The sequence below is a fragment of the Centropristis striata genome, chromosome 17 (assembly GCF_030273125.1).
Source record: "Centropristis striata isolate RG_2023a ecotype Rhode Island chromosome 17, C.striata_1.0, whole genome shotgun sequence".
Taxonomy (NCBI): domain Eukaryota; kingdom Metazoa; phylum Chordata; class Actinopteri; order Perciformes; family Serranidae; genus Centropristis; species Centropristis striata.
In genome coordinates, this window is record NC_081533.1 from 8,616,986 (window position 1) to 8,634,433 (window position 17,448).

Here is a 17,448-nt window from a genome sequence, read left to right on the forward strand (position 1 = left end):
CAAATCCTGAAGGTACGTCAAGAAAAGTCTCCAGATACACACAGCAGCTAAAATATGCCCAGACAAGCAGTGTCTTTAGCCAACCCACAGCTCTTCGGTTCAGCTTCTGGTACCTGAAAACCTGTGTTTTACAAATAGTTGGACTCCAAAATCCAAAATTTGAGCAGCTCACACTTTACAAAGCTAAAATAAGCCCAGACAAGCAGTGTCTTTAGCCAACCCACAGCTCTTCGGTTCAGCTTCTGGTACCTGAAAACCTGTGTTTTACAAATAGTTGGACTCAGAAATCCAAAATTTGAGCAGCTCACACTTTACAAAGCTAAAATAAGCCCAGACAAGCAGTGTCTTTAGCCAACCCACAGCTCTTCGGTTCAGCTTCTGGTACCTGAAAATCTGTGTTTTACAAATAGTTGGACTCCAAAATCCAAAATTTGAGCAGCTCACACTTTACAAAGTTAAGTAAACATCCTCGTACTTATCTTCCAAATCCTGAAGGTACGTCAAGAAAAGTCTCCAGATACACACAGCAGCTAAAATATGCCCAGACAAGCAGTGTCTTTAGCCAACCCACAGCTCTTCGGTTCAGCTTCTGGTACCTGAAAACCTGTGTTTTACAAATAGTGGGACTCAGAGATCCAAAATTTGAGCAGCTCACAGTTTGCAAAGTTAAGTAACATTCTTTTACTTATTTTCCAAACTCCCTTCAGGAATCTCAAAGGTAGGCCCAGAAAAGGGACCAAATACACAAAAGAGTTCATTTGAAGGCAAAGAGTTGTCACAGATTGGTACAGCATCACCATTAGCATTAGCTTCTCTGGACCAATGGTGTCCAATTGAGCACTGAAGGCCTGTCACTTTTCACACTTGTCGCATTGGATGCTCAGTCATCTGAAAAGAAGACAAGGTAAGTATTAATGGAAAGAGAGCAGTGGACATAGAGCCAATCATGTTTTCTCCTATCTGTTTGGTAAAATCTGTTGCTTCACAGTTCAAGTTGAGTTGCACAGGATAACCAAGGCCAAGCTACACGTAGCTATGCTAATAAGAGGTTTATATGACATTCACCCAAGGGCTTACTATAGCAAAAGGCAATGGTGGGATTTGAACCCACGCCTCCTGAGAGACTGGAGCCTAAATCCAGCACCTTAGACCACTCGGCCACACTACCTGAAAACGCACAAATATCATGACTTCAAAGACGGACCATGTGGAGAGGGTAAATCAGCACCTTGGGTTTATGTTTCACTGGGCGAATAATGATATCCATCAAATGAAGGTAAAGTCCATATAAAACAAATGTGATGTGAGTTTTGTGGAAAATAACAGGTTTTTCTTGGGAACCGAGTGAAAACATGTCAATGTGAACATACAAGGCAACAGTCAGGCAAGCATGGAGATTAGCCAGCCCAAATCATTGCTAACTAGCAGAGGATGATTTTGATCCATCGACCTCTGGGTTATGGGCCCAGCACGCTTCCGCTGCGCCACTCTGCTCTTCTGTTCTGGGTCTGGGACCTGAAAATCTCTGTTTTACAAATAGTTGGACTCAGAAATCCAAAATTTGAGCAGCTCACACTTTACAAAGTTAAGTAAACATCCTCGTACTTATCTTCCAAATCCTGAAGGTACGTCAAGAAAAGTCTCCAGATACACACAGCAGCTAAAATATGCCCAGACAAGCAGTGTCTTTAGCCAACCCACAGCTCTTTGGTTCAGCTTCTGGTACCTGAAAACCTGTGTTTTACAAATAGTTGGACTCCAAAATCCAAAATTTGAGCAGCTCACACTTTACAAAGCTAAAATAAGCCCAGACAAGCAGTGTCTTTAGCCAACCCACAGCTCTTCGGTTCAGCTTCTGGTACCTGAAAACCTGTGTTTTACAAATAGTTGGACTCAGAAATCCAAAATTTGAGCAGCTCACACTTTACAAAGCTAAAATAAGCCCAGACAAGCAGTGTCTTTAGCCAACCCACAGCTCTTCGGTTCAGCTTCTGGTACCTGAAAATCTGTGTTTTACAAATAGTTGGACTCCAAAATCCAAAATTTGAGCAGCTCACACTTTACAAAGTTAAGTAAACATCCTCGTACTTATCTTCCAAATCCTGAAGGTACGTCAAGAAAAGTCTCCAGATACACACAGCAGCTAAAATATGCCCAGACAAGCAGTGTCTTTAGCCAACCCACAGCTCTTCGGTTCAGCTTCTGGTACCTGAAAACCTGTGTTTTACAAATAGTTGGACTCCAAAATCCAAAATTTGAGCAGCTCACACTTTACAAAGCTAAAATAAGCCCAGACAAGCAGTGTCTTTAGCCAACCCACAGCTCTTCGGTTCAGCTTCTGGTACCTGAAAATCTGTGTTTTACAAATAGTTGGACTCCAAAATCCAAAATTTGAGCAGCTCACACTTTACAAAGTTAAGTAAACATCCTCGTACTTATCTTCCAAATCCTGAAGGTACATCAAGAAAAGTCTCCAGATACACACAGCAGCTAAAATATGCCCAGACAAGCAGTGTCTTTAGCCAACCCACAGCTCTTCGGTTCAGCTTCTGGTACCTGAAAACCTGTGTTTTACAAATAGTGGGACTCAGAGATCCAAAATTTGAGCAGCTCACAGTTTGCAAAGTTAAGTAACATTCTTTTACTTATTTTCCAAACTCTCTTCAGGAATCTCAAAGGTAGGCCCAGAAAAGGGACCAAATACACAAAAGAGTTCATTTGAAGGCAAAGAGTTGTCACAGATTGGTACAGCATCACCATTAGCATTAGCTTCTCTGGACCAGTGGTGTCCAATTGAGCACTGAAGGCCTGTCACTTTTCACACTTGTCGCATTGGATGCTCAGTCATCTGAAAAGAAGACAAGGTAAGTATTAATGGAAAGAGAGCAGTGGACATAGAGCCAATCATGTTTTCTCCTATCTGTTGCTTCACAGTTCAAGTTGAGTTGCACAGGATAACCAAGGCCAAGCTACACGTAGCTATGCTAATAAGAGGTTTATATGACATTCACCAAAGGGCTTACTATAGCAAATGGCAGTGGTGGGATTTGAACCCATGCCTCCTGAGAGACTGGAGCCTAAATCCAGCGCCTTAGACCACTCGGCCACACTACCTGAAAATGCACAAATATCATGACTTAAAAGACGGACCATGTGGAGAGGGTAAATCAGCACCTTGGGTTTATGTTTCACTGGGCGAATAATGATATCCATCAAATGAAGGTTAAGTCCATATAAAACAAATGTGATGTGAGTTTTGTGGAAAATAACAGGTTTTTCTTGGGAACCAAGTGAAAACATGTCAATTTGAACATACAAGGTAACAGTCAGGCAAGCATGGAGATTAGCCAGCCCAAATCATTGCTAACTAGCAGAGGATGGTTTCGATCCATCGACCTCTGGGTTATGGGCCCAGCACGCTTCCGCTGCGCCACTCTGCTCTTCTGTTCTGGGTCTGGGACCTAAAAAACTCTGTTTTACAAATAGTTGGACTCAGAAATCCAAAATTTGAGCAGCTCACACTTTACAAATTCAAGTAAACATCCTCGTACTTATCTTCCAAATCCTGAAGGTACATCAAGAAAAGTTTCCAGATACACACAGCAGCTAAAATATGCCCAGACAAGCAGTGTCTTTAGCCAACCCACAGCTCTTTGGTTCAGCTTCTGGTACCTGAAAACCTGTGTTTTACAAATAGTTGGACTCCAAAATCCAAAATTTGAGCAGCTCACACTTTACAAAGCTAAAATAAGCCCAGACAAGCAGTGTCTTTAGCCAACCCACAGCTTTTCGGTTCAGCTTCTGGTACCTGAAAACCTGTGTTTTACAAATAGTTGGACTCAGAAATCCAAAATTTGAGCAGCTCACACTTTACAAAGCTAAAATAAGCCCAGACAAGCAGTGTCTTTAGCCAACCCACAGCTCTTCGGTTCAGCTTCTGGTACCTGAAAATCTGTGTTTTACAAATAGTTGGACTCCAAAATCCAAAATTTGAGCAGCTCACACTTTACAAAGTTAAGTAAACATCCTCGTACTTATCTTCCAAATCCTGAAGGTACGTCAAGAAAAGTCTCCAGATACACACAGCAGCTAAAATATGCCCAGACAAGCAGTGTCTTTAGCCAACCCACAGCTCTTCGGTTCAGCTTCTGGTACCTGAAAACCTGTGTTTTACAAATAGTTGGACTCCAAAATCCAAAATTTGAGCAGCTCACACTTTACAAAGCTAAAATAAGCCCAGACAAGCAGTGTCTTTAGCCAACCCACAGCTCTTCGGTTCAGCTTCTGGTACCTGAAAACCTGTGTTTTACAAATAGTTGGACTCAGAAATCCAAAATTTGAGCAGCTCACACTTTACAAAGCTAAAATAAGCCCAGACAAGCAGTGTCTTTAGCCAACCCACAGCTCTTCGGTTCAGCTTCTGGTACCTGAAAATCTGTGTTTTACAAATAGTTGGACTCCAAAATCCAAAATTTGAGCAGCTCACACTTTACAAAGTTAAGTAAACATCCTCGTACTTATCTTCCAAATCCTGAAGGTACGTCAAGAAAAGTCTCCAGATACACACAGCAGCTAAAATATGCCCAGACAAGCAGTGTCTTTAGCCAACCCACAGCTCTTCGGTTCAGCTTCTGGTACCTGAAAACCTGTGTTTTACAAATAGTGGGACTCAGAGATCCAAAATTTGAGCAGCTCACAGTTTGCAAAGTTAAGTAACATTCTTTTACTTATTTTCCAAACTCCCTTCAGGAATCTCAAAGGTAGGCCCAGAAAAGGGACCAAATACACAAAAGAGTTCATTTGAAGGCAAAGAGTTGTCACAGATTGGTACAGCATCACCATTAGCATTAGCTTCTCTGGACCAATGGTGTCCAATTGAGCACTGAAGGCCTGTCACTTTTCACACTTGTCGCATTGGATGCTCAGTCATCTGAAAAGAAGACAAGGTAAGTATTAATGGAAAGAGAGCAGTGGACATAGAGCCAATCATGTTTTCTCCTATCTGTTTGGTAAAATCTGTTGCTTCACAGTTCAAGTTGAGTTGCACAGGATAACCAAGGCCAAGCTACACGTAGCTATGCTAATAAGAGGTTTATATGACATTCACCCAAGGGCTTACTATAGCAAAAGGCAATGGTGGGATTTGAACCCACGCCTCCTGAGAGACTGGAGCCTAAATCCAGCACCTTAGACCACTCGGCCACACTACCTGAAAACGCACAAATATCATGACTTCAAAGACGGACCATGTGGAGAGGGTAAATCAGCACCTTGGGTTTATGTTTCACTGGGCGAATAATGATATCCATCAAATGAAGGTAAAGTCCATATAAAACAAATGTGATGTGAGTTTTGTGGAAAATAACAGGTTTTTCTTGGGAACCGAGTGAAAACATGTCAATGTGAACATACAAGGCAACAGTCAGGCAAGCATGGAGATTAGCCAGCCCAAATCATTGCTAACTAGCAGAGGATGATTTTGATCCATCGACCTCTGGGTTATGGGCCCAGCACGCTTCCGCTGCGCCACTCTGCTCTTCTGTTCTGGGTCTGGGACCTGAAAATCTCTGTTTTACAAATAGTTGGACTCAGAAATCCAAAATTTGAGCAGCTCACACTTTACAAAGTTAAGTAAACATCCTCGTACTTATCTTCCAAATCCTGAAGGTACGTCAAGAAAAGTCTCCAGATACACACAGCAGCTAAAATATGCCCAGACAAGCAGTGTCTTTAGCCAACCCACAGCTCTTTGGTTCAGCTTCTGGTACCTGAAAACCTGTGTTTTACAAATAGTTGGACTCCAAAATCCAAAATTTGAGCAGCTCACACTTTACAAAGCTAAAATAAGCCCAGACAAGCAGTGTCTTTAGCCAACCCACAGCTCTTCGGTTCAGCTTCTGGTACCTGAAAACCTGTGTTTTACAAATAGTTGGACTCAGAAATCCAAAATTTGAGCAGCTCACACTTTACAAAGCTAAAATAAGCCCAGACAAGCAGTGTCTTTAGCCAACCCACAGCTCTTCGGTTCAGCTTCTGGTACCTGAAAATCTGTGTTTTACAAATAGTTGGACTCCAAAATCCAAAATTTGAGCAGCTCACACTTTACAAAGTTAAGTAAACATCCTCGTACTTATCTTCCAAATCCTGAAGGTACGTCAAGAAAAGTCTCCAGATACACACAGCAGCTAAAATATGCCCAGACAAGCAGTGTCTTTAGCCAACCCACAGCTCTTCGGTTCAGCTTCTGGTACCTGAAAACCTGTGTTTTACAAATAGTTGGACTCCAAAATCCAAAATTTGAGCAGCTCACACTTTACAAAGCTAAAATAAGCCCAGACAAGCAGTGTCTTTAGCCAACCCACAGCTCTTCGGTTCAGCTTCTGGTACCTGAAAATCTGTGTTTTACAAATAGTTGGACTCCAAAATCCAAAATTTGAGCAGCTCACACTTTACAAAGTTAAGTAAACATCCTCGTACTTATCTTCCAAATCCTGAAGGTACATCAAGAAAAGTCTCCAGATACACACAGCAGCTAAAATATGCCCAGACAAGCAGTGTCTTTAGCCAACCCACAGCTCTTCGGTTCAGCTTCTGGTACCTGAAAACCTGTGTTTTACAAATAGTGGGACTCAGAGATCCAAAATTTGAGCAGCTCACAGTTTGCAAAGTTAAGTAACATTCTTTTACTTATTTTCCAAACTCTCTTCAGGAATCTCAAAGGTAGGCCCAGAAAAGGGACCAAATACACAAAAGAGTTCATTTGAAGGCAAAGAGTTGTCACAGATTGGTACAGCATCACCATTAGCATTAGCTTCTCTGGACCAGTGGTGTCCAATTGAGCACTGAAGGCCTGTCACTTTTCACACTTGTCGCATTGGATGCTCAGTCATCTGAAAAGAAGACAAGGTAAGTATTAATGGAAAGAGAGCAGTGGACATAGAGCCAATCATGTTTTCTCCTATCTGTTGCTTCACAGTTCAAGTTGAGTTGCACAGGATAACCAAGGCCAAGCTACACGTAGCTATGCTAATAAGAGGTTTATATGACATTCACCAAAGGGCTTACTATAGCAAATGGCAGTGGTGGGATTTGAACCCATGCCTCCTGAGAGACTGGAGCCTAAATCCAGCGCCTTAGACCACTCGGCCACACTACCTGAAAATGCACAAATATCATGACTTAAAAGACGGACCATGTGGAGAGGGTAAATCAGCACCTTGGGTTTATGTTTCACTGGGCGAATAATGATATCCATCAAATGAAGGTTAAGTCCATATAAAACAAATGTGATGTGAGTTTTGTGGAAAATAACAGGTTTTTCTTGGGAACCAAGTGAAAACATGTCAATTTGAACATACAAGGTAACAGTCAGGCAAGCATGGAGATTAGCCAGCCCAAATCATTGCTAACTAGCAGAGGATGGTTTCGATCCATCGACCTCTGGGTTATGGGCCCAGCACGCTTCCGCTGCGCCACTCTGCTCTTCTGTTCTGGGTCTGGGACCTAAAAAACTCTGTTTTACAAATAGTTGGACTCAGAAATCCAAAATTTGAGCAGCTCACACTTTACAAATTCAAGTAAACATCCTCGTACTTATCTTCCAAATCCTGAAGGTACATCAAGAAAAGTTTCCAGATACACACAGCAGCTAAAATATGCCCAGACAAGCAGTGTCTTTAGCCAACCCACAGCTCTTTGGTTCAGCTTCTGGTACCTGAAAACCTGTGTTTTACAAATAGTTGGACTCCAAAATCCAAAATTTGAGCAGCTCACACTTTACAAAGCTAAAATAAGCCCAGACAAGCAGTGTCTTTAGCCAACCCACAGCTTTTCGGTTCAGCTTCTGGTACCTGAAAACCTGTGTTTTACAAATAGTTGGACTCAGAAATCCAAAATTTGAGCAGCTCACACTTTACAAAGCTAAAATAAGCCCAGACAAGCAGTGTCTTTAGCCAACCCACAGCTCTTCGGTTCAGCTTCTGGTACCTGAAAATCTGTGTTTTACAAATAGTTGGACTCCAAAATCCAAAATTTGAGCAGCTCACACTTTACAAAGTTAAGTAAACATCCTCGTACTTATCTTCCAAATCCTGAAGGTACGTCAAGAAAAGTCTCCAGATACACACAGCAGCTAAAATATGCCCAGACAAGCAGTGTCTTTAGCCAACCCACAGCTCTTCGGTTCAGCTTCTGGTACCTGAAAACCTGTGTTTTACAAATAGTTGGACTCCAAAATCCAAAATTTGAGCAGCTCACACTTTACAAAGCTAAAATAAGCCCAGACAAGCAGTGTCTTTAGCCAACCCACAGCTCTTCGGTTCAGCTTCTGGTACCTGAAAACCTGTGTTTTACAAATAGTTGGACTCAGAAATCCAAAATTTGAGCAGCTCACACTTTACAAAGCTAAAATAAGCCCAGACAAGCAGTGTCTTTAGCCAACCCACAGCTCTTCGGTTCAGCTTCTGGTACCTGAAAATCTGTGTTTTACAAATAGTTGGACTCCAAAATCCAAAATTTGAGCAGCTCACACTTTACAAAGTTAAGTAAACATCCTCGTACTTATCTTCCAAATCCTGAAGGTACGTCAAGAAAAGTCTCCAGATACACACAGCAGCTAAAATATGCCCAGACAAGCAGTGTCTTTAGCCAACCCACAGCTCTTCGGTTCAGCTTCTGGTACCTGAAAACCTGTGTTTTACAAATAGTGGGACTCAGAGATCCAAAATTTGAGCAGCTTACAGTTTGCAAAGTTAAGTAACATTCTTTTACTTATTTTCCAAACTCCCTTCAGGAATCTCAAAGGTAGGCCCAGAAAAGGGACCAAATACACAAAAGAGTTCATTTGAAGGCAAAGAGTTGTCACAGATTGGTACAGCATCACCATTAGCATTAGCTTCTCTGGACCAATGGTGTCCAATTGAGCACTGAAGGCCTGTCACTTTTCACACTTGTCGCATTGGATGCTCAGTCATCTGAAAAGAAGACAAGGTAAGTATTAATGGAAAGAGAGCAGTGGACATAGAGCCAATCATGTTTTCTCCTATCTGTTTGGTAAAATCTGTTGCTTCACAGTTCAAGTTGAGTTGCACAGGATAACCAAGGCCAAGCTACACGTAGCTATGCTAATAAGAGGTTTATGTGACATTCACCCAAGGGCTTACTATAGCAAAAGGCAGTGGTGGGATTTGAACCCACGCCTCCTGAGAGACTGGAGCCTAAATCCAGCACCTTAGACCACTCGGCCACACTACCTGAAAACGCACAAATATCATGACTTCAAAGACGGACCATGTGGAGAGGGTAAATCAGCACCTTGGGTTTATGTTTCACTGGGCGAATAATGATATCCATCAAATGAAGGTAAAGTCCATATAAAACAAATGTGATGTGAGTTTTGTGGAAAATAACAGGTTTTTCTTGGGAACCGAGTGAAAACATGTCAATGTGAACATACAAGGCAACAGTCAGGCAAGCATGGAGATTAGCCAGCCCAAATCATTGCTAACTAGCAGAGGATGATTTTGATCCATCGACCTCTGGGTTATGGGCCCAGCACGCTTCCGCTGCGCCACTCTGCTCTTCTGTTCTGGGTCTGGGACCTGAAAATCTCTGTTTTACAAATAGTTGGACTCAGAAATCCAAAATTTGAGCAGCTCACACTTTACAAAGTTAAGTAAACATCCTCGTACTTATCTTCCAAATCCTGAAGGTACGTCAAGAAAAGTCTCCAGATACACACAGCAGCTAAAATATGCCCAGACAAGCAGTGTCTTTAGCCAACCCACAGCTCTTTGGTTCAGCTTCTGGTACCTGAAAACCTGTGTTTTACAAATAGTTGGACTCAGAAATCCAAAATTTGAGCAGCTCACACTTTACAAAGCTAAAATAAGCCCAGACAAGCAGTGTCTTTAGCCAACCCACAGCTCTTCGGTTCAGCTTCTGGTACCTGAAAATCTGTGTTTTACAAATAGTTGGACTCCAAAATCCAAAATTTGATTAGCTCACACTTTACAAAGTTAAGTAAACATCCTCGTACTTATCTTCCAAATCCTGAAGGTACGTCAAGAAAAGTCTCAAGATACACACAGCAGCTAAAATATGCCCAGACAAGCAGTGTCTTTAGCCAACCCACAGCTCTTCGGTTCAGCTTCTGGTACCTGAAAACCTGTGTTTTACAAATAGTGGGACTCAGAGATCCAAAATTTGAGCAGCTCACAGTTTGCAAAGTTAAGTAACATTCTTTTACTTATTTTCCAAACTCTCTTCAGGAATCTCAAAGGTAGGCCCAGAAAAGGGACCAAATACACAAAAGAGTTCATTTGAAGGCAAAGAGTTGTCACAGATTGGTACAGCATCACCATTAGCATTAGCTTCTCTGGACCAGTGGTGTCCAATTGAGCACTGAAGGCCTGTCACTTTTCACACTTGTCGCATTGGATGCTCAGTCATCTGAAAAGAAGACAAGGTAAGTATTAATGGAAAGAGAGCAGTGGACATAGAGCCAATCATGTTTTCTCCTATCTGTTGCTTCACAGTTCAAGTTGAGTTGCACAGGATAACCAAGGCCAAGCTACACGTAGCTATGCTAATAAGAGGTTTATATGACATTCACCAAAGGGCTTACTATAGCAAATGGCAGTGGTGGGATTTGAACCCATGCCTCCTGAGAGACTGGAGCCTAAATCCAGCACCTTAGACCACTCGGCCACACTACCTGAAAATGCACAAATATCATGACTTCAAAGACGGACCATGTGGAGAGAGTAAATCAGCACCTTGGGTTTATGTTTCACTGGGCGAATAATGATATCCATCAAATGAAGGTTAAGTCCATATAAAACAAATGTGATGTGAGTTTTGTGGAAAATAACAGGTTTTTCTTGGGAACCAAGTGAAAACATGTCAATTTGAACATACAAGGTAACAGTCAGGCAAGCATGGAGATTAGCCAGCCCAAATCATTGCTAACTAGCAGAGGATGGTTTCAATCCATCGACCTCTGGGTTATGGGCCCAGCACGCTTCCGCTGCGCCACTCTGCTCTTCTGTTCTGGGTCTGGGACATAAAAAACTCTGTTTTACAAATAGTTGGACTCAGAAATCCAAAATTTGAGCAGCTCACACTTTACAAATTCAAGTAGACATCCTCGTACTTATCTTCCAAATCCTGAAGGTACATCAAGAAAAGTTTCCAGATACACACAGCAGCTAAAATATGCCCAGACAAGCAGTGTCTTTAGCCAACCCACAGCTCTTTGGTTCAGCTTCTGGTACCTGAAAACCTGTGTTTTACAAATAGTTGGACTCCAAAATCCAAAATTTGAGCAGCTCACACTTTACAAAGCTAAAATAAGCCCAGACAAGCAGTGTCTTTAGCCAACCCACAGCTTTTCGGTTCAGCTTCTGGTACCTGAAAACCTGTGTTTTACAAATAGTTGGACTCAGAAATCCAAAATTTGAGCAGCTCACACTTTACAAAGCTAAAATAAGCCCAGACAAGCAGTGTCTTTAGCCAACCCACAGCTCTTCGGTTCAGCTTCTGGTACCTGAAAATCTGTGTTTTACAAATAGTTGGACTCCAAAATCCAAAATTTGAGCAGCTCACACTTTACAAAGTTAAGTAAACATCCTCGTACTTATCTTCCAAATCCTGAAGGTACGTCAAGAAAAGTCTCCAGATACACACAGCAGCTAAAATATGCCCAGACAAGCAGTGTCTTTAGCCAACCCACAGCTCTTCGGTTCAGCTTCTGGTACCTGAAAACCTGTGTTTTACAAATAGTTGGACTCCAAAATCCAAAATTTGAGCAGCTCACACTTTACAAAGCTAAAATAAGCCCAGACAAGCAGTGTCTTTAGCCAACCCACAGCTCTTCGGTTCAGCTTCTGGTACCTGAAAACCTGTGTTTTACAAATAGTTGGACTCAGAAATCCAAAATTTGAGCAGCTCACACTTTACAAAGCTAAAATAAGCCCAGACAAGCAGTGTCTTTAGCCAACCCACAGCTCTTCGGTTCAGCTTCTGGTACCTGAAAATCTGTGTTTTACAAATAGTTGGACTCCAAAATCCAAAATTTGAGCAGCTCACACTTTACAAAGTTAAGTAAACATCCTCGTACTTATCTTCCAAATCCTGAAGGTACGTCAAGAAAAGTCTCCAGATACACACAGCAGCTAAAATATGCCCAGACAAGCAGTGTCTTTAGCCAACCCACAGCTCTTTGGTTCAGCTTCTGGTACCTGAAAACCTGTGTTTTACAAATAGTTGGACTCAGAAATCCAAAATTTGAGCAGCTCACACTTTACAAAGCTAAAATAAGCCCAGACAAGCAGTGTCTTTAGCCAACCCACAGCTCTTCGGTTCAGCTTCTGGTACCTGAAAATCTGTGTTTTACAAATAGTTGGACTCCAAAATCCAAAATTTGATTAGCTCACACTTTACAAAGTTAAGTAAACATCCTCGTACTTATCTTCCAAATCTTGAAGGTACGTCAAGAAAAGTCTCAAGATACACACAGCAGCTAAAATATGCCCAGACAAGCAGTGTCTTTAGCCAACCCACAGCTCTTCGGTTCAGCTTCTGGTACCTGAAAACCTGTGTTTTACAAATAGTGGGATTCAGAGATCCAAAATTTGAGCAGCTCACAGTTTGCAAAGTTAAGTAACATTCTTTTACTTATTTTCCAAACTCCCTTCAGGAATCTCAAAGGTAGGCCCAGAAAAAGGACCAAATACACAAAAGAGTTCATTTGAAGGCAAAGAGTTGTCAAAGATTGGTACAGCATCACCATTTGCATTAGCTTCTCTGGACCAATGGTGTCCAATTGAGCACTGAAGGCCTGTCACTTTTCACACTTGTCGCATTGGATGCTCAGTCATCTGAAAAGAAGACAAGGTAAGTATTAATGGAAAGAGAGCAGTGGACATAGAGCCAATCATGTTTTCTCCTATCTGTTTGGTAATATCTGTTGCTTCACAGTTCAAGTTGAGTTGCACAGGATAACCAAGGCCAAGCTACACGTAGCTATGCTAATAAGAGGTTTATATGACATTCACCCAAGGGCTTACTATAGCAAATGGCAGTGGTGGGATTTGAACCCACGCCTCCTGAGAGACTGGAGCCTAAATCCAGCGCCTTAGACCACTCGGCCACACTACCTGAAAACGCACAAATATCATGACTTCAAAGACGGACCATGTGGAGAGGGTAAATCAGCACCTTGGGTTTATGTTTCACTGGGCGAATAATGATATCCATCAAATGAAGGTAAAGTCCATATAAAACAAATGTGATGTGAGTTTTGTGGAAAATAACAGGTTTTTCTTGGGAACCAAGTGAAAACATGTCAATGTGAACATACAAGGCAACAGTCAGGCAAGCATGGAGATTAGCCAGCCCAAATCATTGCTAACTAGCAGAGGATGGTTTCGATCCATCGACCTCTGGGTTATGGGCCCAGCACGCTTCCGCTGCGCCACTCTGCTCTTCTGTTCTGGGTCTGGGACCTGAAAATCTCTGTTTTACAAATAGTTGGACTCAGAAATCCAAAATTTGAGCAGCTCACACTTTACAAAGCTAAAATAAGCCCAGACAAGCAGTGTCTTTAGCCAACCCACAGCTCTTCGGTTCAGCTTCTGGTACCTGAAAATCTGTGTTTTACAAATAGTTGGACTCCAAAATCCAAAATTTGAGCAGCTCACACTTTACAAAGTTAAGTAAACATCCTCGTACTTATCTTCCAAATCCTGAAGGTACGTCAAGAAAAGTCTCCAGATACACACAGCAGCTAAAATATGCCCAGACAAGCAGTGTCTTTAGCCAACCCACGGCTCTTCGGTTCAGCTTCTGGTACCTGAAAACCTGTGTTTTACAAATAGTGGGACTCAGAGATCCAAAATTTGAGCAGCTCACAGTTTGCAAAGTTAAGTAACATTCTTTTACTTATTTTCCAAACTCCCTTCAGGAATCTCAAAGGTAGGCCCAGAAAAGGGACCAAATACACAAAAGAGTTCATTTGAAGGCAAAGAGTTGTCACAGATTGGTACAGCATCACCATTAGCATTAGCTTCTCTGGACCAATGGTGTCCAATTGAGCACTGAAGGCCTGTCACTTTTCACACTTGTCGCATTGGATGCTCAGTCATCTGAAAAGAAGACAAGGTAAGTATTAATGGAAAGAGAGCAGTGGACATAGAGCCAATCATGTTTTCTCCTATCTGTTTGGTAATATCTGTTGCTTCACAGTTCAAGTTGAGTTGCACAGGATAACCAAGGCCAAGCTACACGTAGCTATGCTAATAAGAGGTTTATATGACATTCACCCAAGGGCTTACTATAGCAAATGGCAGTGGTGGGATTTGAACCCACGCCTCCTGAGAGACTGGAGCCTAAATCCAGCGCCTTAGACCACTCGGCCACACTACCTGAAAACGCACATATATCATGACTTCAAAGACGGACCATGTGGAGAGGGTAAATCAGCACCTTGGGTTTATGTTTCACTGGGCGAATAATGATATCCATCAAATGAAGGTAAAGTCCATATAAAACAAATGTGATGTGAGTTTTGTGGAAAATAACAGGTTTTTCTTGGGAACCGAGTGAAAACATGTCAATGTGAACATACAAGGTAACAGTCAGGCAAGCATGGAGATTAGCCAGCCCAAATCATTGCTAACTAGCAGAGGATGATTTTGATCCATCGACCTCTGGGTTATGGGCCCAGCACGCTTCCGCTGCGCCACTCTGCTCTTCTGTTCTGGGTCTGGAACCTGAAAATCTCTGTTTTACAAATAGTTGGACTCAGAAATCAAAAATTTGAGCAGCTCACACTTTACAAAGTTAAGTAAACATCCTCGTACTTATCTTCCAAATCCTGAAGGTACGTCAAGAAAAGTCTCCAGATACACGCAGCAGCTAAAATATGCCCAGACAAGCAGTGTCTTTAGCCAACCCACAGCTCTTTGGTTCAGCTTCTGGTACCTGAAAACCTGTGTTTTACAAATAGTTGGACTCAGAAATCCAAAATTTGAGCAGCTCACACTTTACAAAGCTAAAATAAGCCCAGACAAGCAGTGTCTTTAGCCAACCCACAGCTCTTCGGTTCAGCTTCTGGTACCTGAAAACCTGTGTTTTACAAATAGTTGGACTCAGAAATCCAAAATTTGAGCAGCTCACACTTTACAAAGCTAAAATAAGCCCAGACAAGCAGTGTCTTTAGCCAACCCACAGCTCTTCGGTTCAGCTTCTGGTACCTGAAAATCTGTGTTTTACAAATAGTTGGACTCCAAAATCCAAAATTTGATTAGCTCACACTTTACAAAGTTAAGTAAACATCCTCGTACTTATCTTCCAAATCCTGAAGGTACGTCAAGAAAAGTCTCAAGATACACACAGCAGCTAAAATATGCCCAGACAAGCAGTGTCTTTAGCCAACCCACAGCTCTTCGGTTCAGCTTCTGGTACCTGAAAACCTGTGTTTTACAAATAGTTGGACTCCAAAATCCAAAATTTGAGCAGCTCACACTTTACAAAGCTAAAATAAGCCCAGACAAGCAGTGTCTTTAGCCAACCCACAGCTCTTCGGTTCAGCTTCTGGTACCTGAAAACCTGTGTTTTACAAATAGTTGGACTCCAAAATCCAAAATTTGAGCAGCTCACACTTTACAAAGTTAAGTAAACATCCTCGTACTTATCTTCCAAATCCTGAATGTACGTCAAGAAAAATCTCCAGATACACACAGCAGCTAAAATATGCCCAGACAAGCAGTGTCTTTAGCCAACCCACAGCTCTTCGGTTCAGCTTCTGGTACCTGAAAACCTGTGTTTTACAAATAGTAGGACTCAGAGATCCAAAATTTGAGCAGCTCACAGTTTGCAAAGTTAAGTAACATTCTTTTACTTATTTTCCAAACTCTCTTCAGGAATCTCAAAGGTAGGCCCAGAAAAGGGACCAAATACACAAAAGAGTTCATTTGAAGGCAAAGAGTTGTCACAGATTGGTACAGCATCACCATTAGCATTAGCTTCTCTGGACCAGTGGTGTCCAATTGAGCACTGAAGGCCTGTCACTTTTCACACTTGTCGCATTGGATGCTCAGTCATCTGAAAAGAAGACAAGGTAAGTATTAATGGAAAGAGAGCAGTGGACATAGAGCCAATCATGTTTTCTCCTATCTGTTGCTTCACAGTTCAAGTTGAGTTGCACAGGATAACCAAGGCCAAGCTACACGTAGCTATGCTAATAAGAGGTTTATATGACATTCACCAAAGGGCTTACTATAGCAAATGGCAGTGGTGGGATTTGAACCCATGCCTCCTGAGAGACTGGAGCCTAAATCCAGCGCCTTAGACCACTCGGCCACACTACCTGAAAATGCACAAATATCATGACTTCAAAGACGGACCATGTGGAGAGGGTAAATCAGCACCTTGGGTTTATGTTTCACTGGGCGAATAATGATATCCATCAAATGAAGGTTAAGTCCATATAAAACAAATGTGATGTGAGTTTTGTGGAAAATAACAGGTTTTTCTTGGGAACCAAGTGAAAACATGTCAATTTGAACATACAAGGTAACAGTCAGGCAAGCATGGAGATTAGCCAGCCCAAATCATTGCTAACTAGCAGAGGATGGTTTCGATCCATCGACCTCTGGGTTATGGGCCCAGCACGCTTCCGCTGCGCCACTCTGCTCTTCTGTTCTGGGTCTGGGACCTAAAAAACTCTGTTTTACAAATAGTTGGACTCAGAAATCCAAAATTTGAGCAGCTCACACTTTACAAATTCAAGTAAACATCCTCGTACTTATCTTCCAAATCCTGAAGGTACATCAAGAAAAGTTTCCAGATACACACAGCAGCTAAAATATGCCCAGACAAGCAGTGTCTTTAGCCAACCCACAGCTCTTTGGTTCAGCTTCTGGTACCTGAAAACCTGTGTTTTACAAATAGTTGGACTCCAAAATCCAAAATTTGAGCAGCTCACACTTTACAAAGCTAAAATAAGCCCAGACAAGCAGTGTCTTTAGCCAACCCACAGCTTTTCGGTTCAGCTTCTGGTACCTGAAAACCTGTGTTTTACAAATAGTTGGACTCAGAAATCCAAAATTTGAGCAGCTCACACTTTACAAAGCTAAAATAAGCCCAGACAAGCAGTGTCTTTAGCCAACCCACAGCTCTTCGGTTCAGCTTCTGGTACCTGAAAATCTGTGTTTTACAAATAGTTGGACTCCAAAATCCAAAATTTGAGCAGCTCACACTTTACAAAGTTAAGTAAACATCCTCGTACTTATCTTCCAAATCCTGAAGGTACGTCAAGAAAAGTCTCCAGATACACACAGCAGCTAAAATATGCCCAGACAAGCAGTGTCTTTAGCCAACCCACAGCTCTTCGGTTCAGCTTCTGGTACCTGAAAACCTGTGTTTTACAAATAGTTGGACTCAGAA

The 17,448-nt window shown here is 42.0% G+C and overlaps 13 non-coding genes across 13 annotated transcripts; all 13 read right to left on the reverse strand.

The window, feature by feature from the left end:
* Positions 1-1,086: 1,086 nt before the first annotated feature.
* On the reverse strand, positions 1,087-1,168 carry trnal-uag (transfer RNA leucine (anticodon UAG)). The gene has a single exon. It is a non-coding gene; the product is annotated as a tRNA-Leu (tRNA).
* Positions 1,169-3,032: 1,864 nt separating this feature from the next.
* trnal-uag (transfer RNA leucine (anticodon UAG)) lies at positions 3,033-3,114 on the reverse strand. Its single transcript has one exon. It is a non-coding gene; the product is annotated as a tRNA-Leu (tRNA).
* Positions 3,115-3,368: 254 nt separating this feature from the next.
* Positions 3,369-3,440, reverse strand: trnam-cau (transfer RNA methionine (anticodon CAU)). The gene has a single exon. It is a non-coding gene; the product is annotated as a tRNA-Met (tRNA).
* Positions 3,441-5,128: 1,688 nt separating this feature from the next.
* On the reverse strand, positions 5,129-5,210 carry trnal-uag (transfer RNA leucine (anticodon UAG)). Its single transcript has one exon. It is a non-coding gene; the product is annotated as a tRNA-Leu (tRNA).
* Positions 5,211-7,074: 1,864 nt separating this feature from the next.
* trnal-uag (transfer RNA leucine (anticodon UAG)) lies at positions 7,075-7,156 on the reverse strand. The gene has a single exon. It is a non-coding gene; the product is annotated as a tRNA-Leu (tRNA).
* A 254-nt stretch (positions 7,157-7,410) lies between these two features.
* On the reverse strand, positions 7,411-7,482 carry trnam-cau (transfer RNA methionine (anticodon CAU)). Its single transcript has one exon. It is a non-coding gene; the product is annotated as a tRNA-Met (tRNA).
* A 1,688-nt stretch (positions 7,483-9,170) lies between these two features.
* Positions 9,171-9,252, reverse strand: trnal-uag (transfer RNA leucine (anticodon UAG)). Its single transcript has one exon. It is a non-coding gene; the product is annotated as a tRNA-Leu (tRNA).
* Positions 9,253-10,633: 1,381 nt separating this feature from the next.
* Positions 10,634-10,715, reverse strand: trnal-uag (transfer RNA leucine (anticodon UAG)). The gene has a single exon. It is a non-coding gene; the product is annotated as a tRNA-Leu (tRNA).
* Positions 10,716-13,076: 2,361 nt separating this feature from the next.
* On the reverse strand, positions 13,077-13,158 carry trnal-uag (transfer RNA leucine (anticodon UAG)). Its single transcript has one exon. It is a non-coding gene; the product is annotated as a tRNA-Leu (tRNA).
* A 254-nt stretch (positions 13,159-13,412) lies between these two features.
* On the reverse strand, positions 13,413-13,484 carry trnam-cau (transfer RNA methionine (anticodon CAU)). Its single transcript has one exon. It is a non-coding gene; the product is annotated as a tRNA-Met (tRNA).
* Positions 13,485-14,342: 858 nt separating this feature from the next.
* trnal-uag (transfer RNA leucine (anticodon UAG)) lies at positions 14,343-14,424 on the reverse strand. Its single transcript has one exon. It is a non-coding gene; the product is annotated as a tRNA-Leu (tRNA).
* A 1,864-nt stretch (positions 14,425-16,288) lies between these two features.
* trnal-uag (transfer RNA leucine (anticodon UAG)) lies at positions 16,289-16,370 on the reverse strand. The gene has a single exon. It is a non-coding gene; the product is annotated as a tRNA-Leu (tRNA).
* A 254-nt stretch (positions 16,371-16,624) lies between these two features.
* On the reverse strand, positions 16,625-16,696 carry trnam-cau (transfer RNA methionine (anticodon CAU)). Its single transcript has one exon. It is a non-coding gene; the product is annotated as a tRNA-Met (tRNA).
* Between the last annotated feature and the right edge of the window lie 752 nt (positions 16,697-17,448).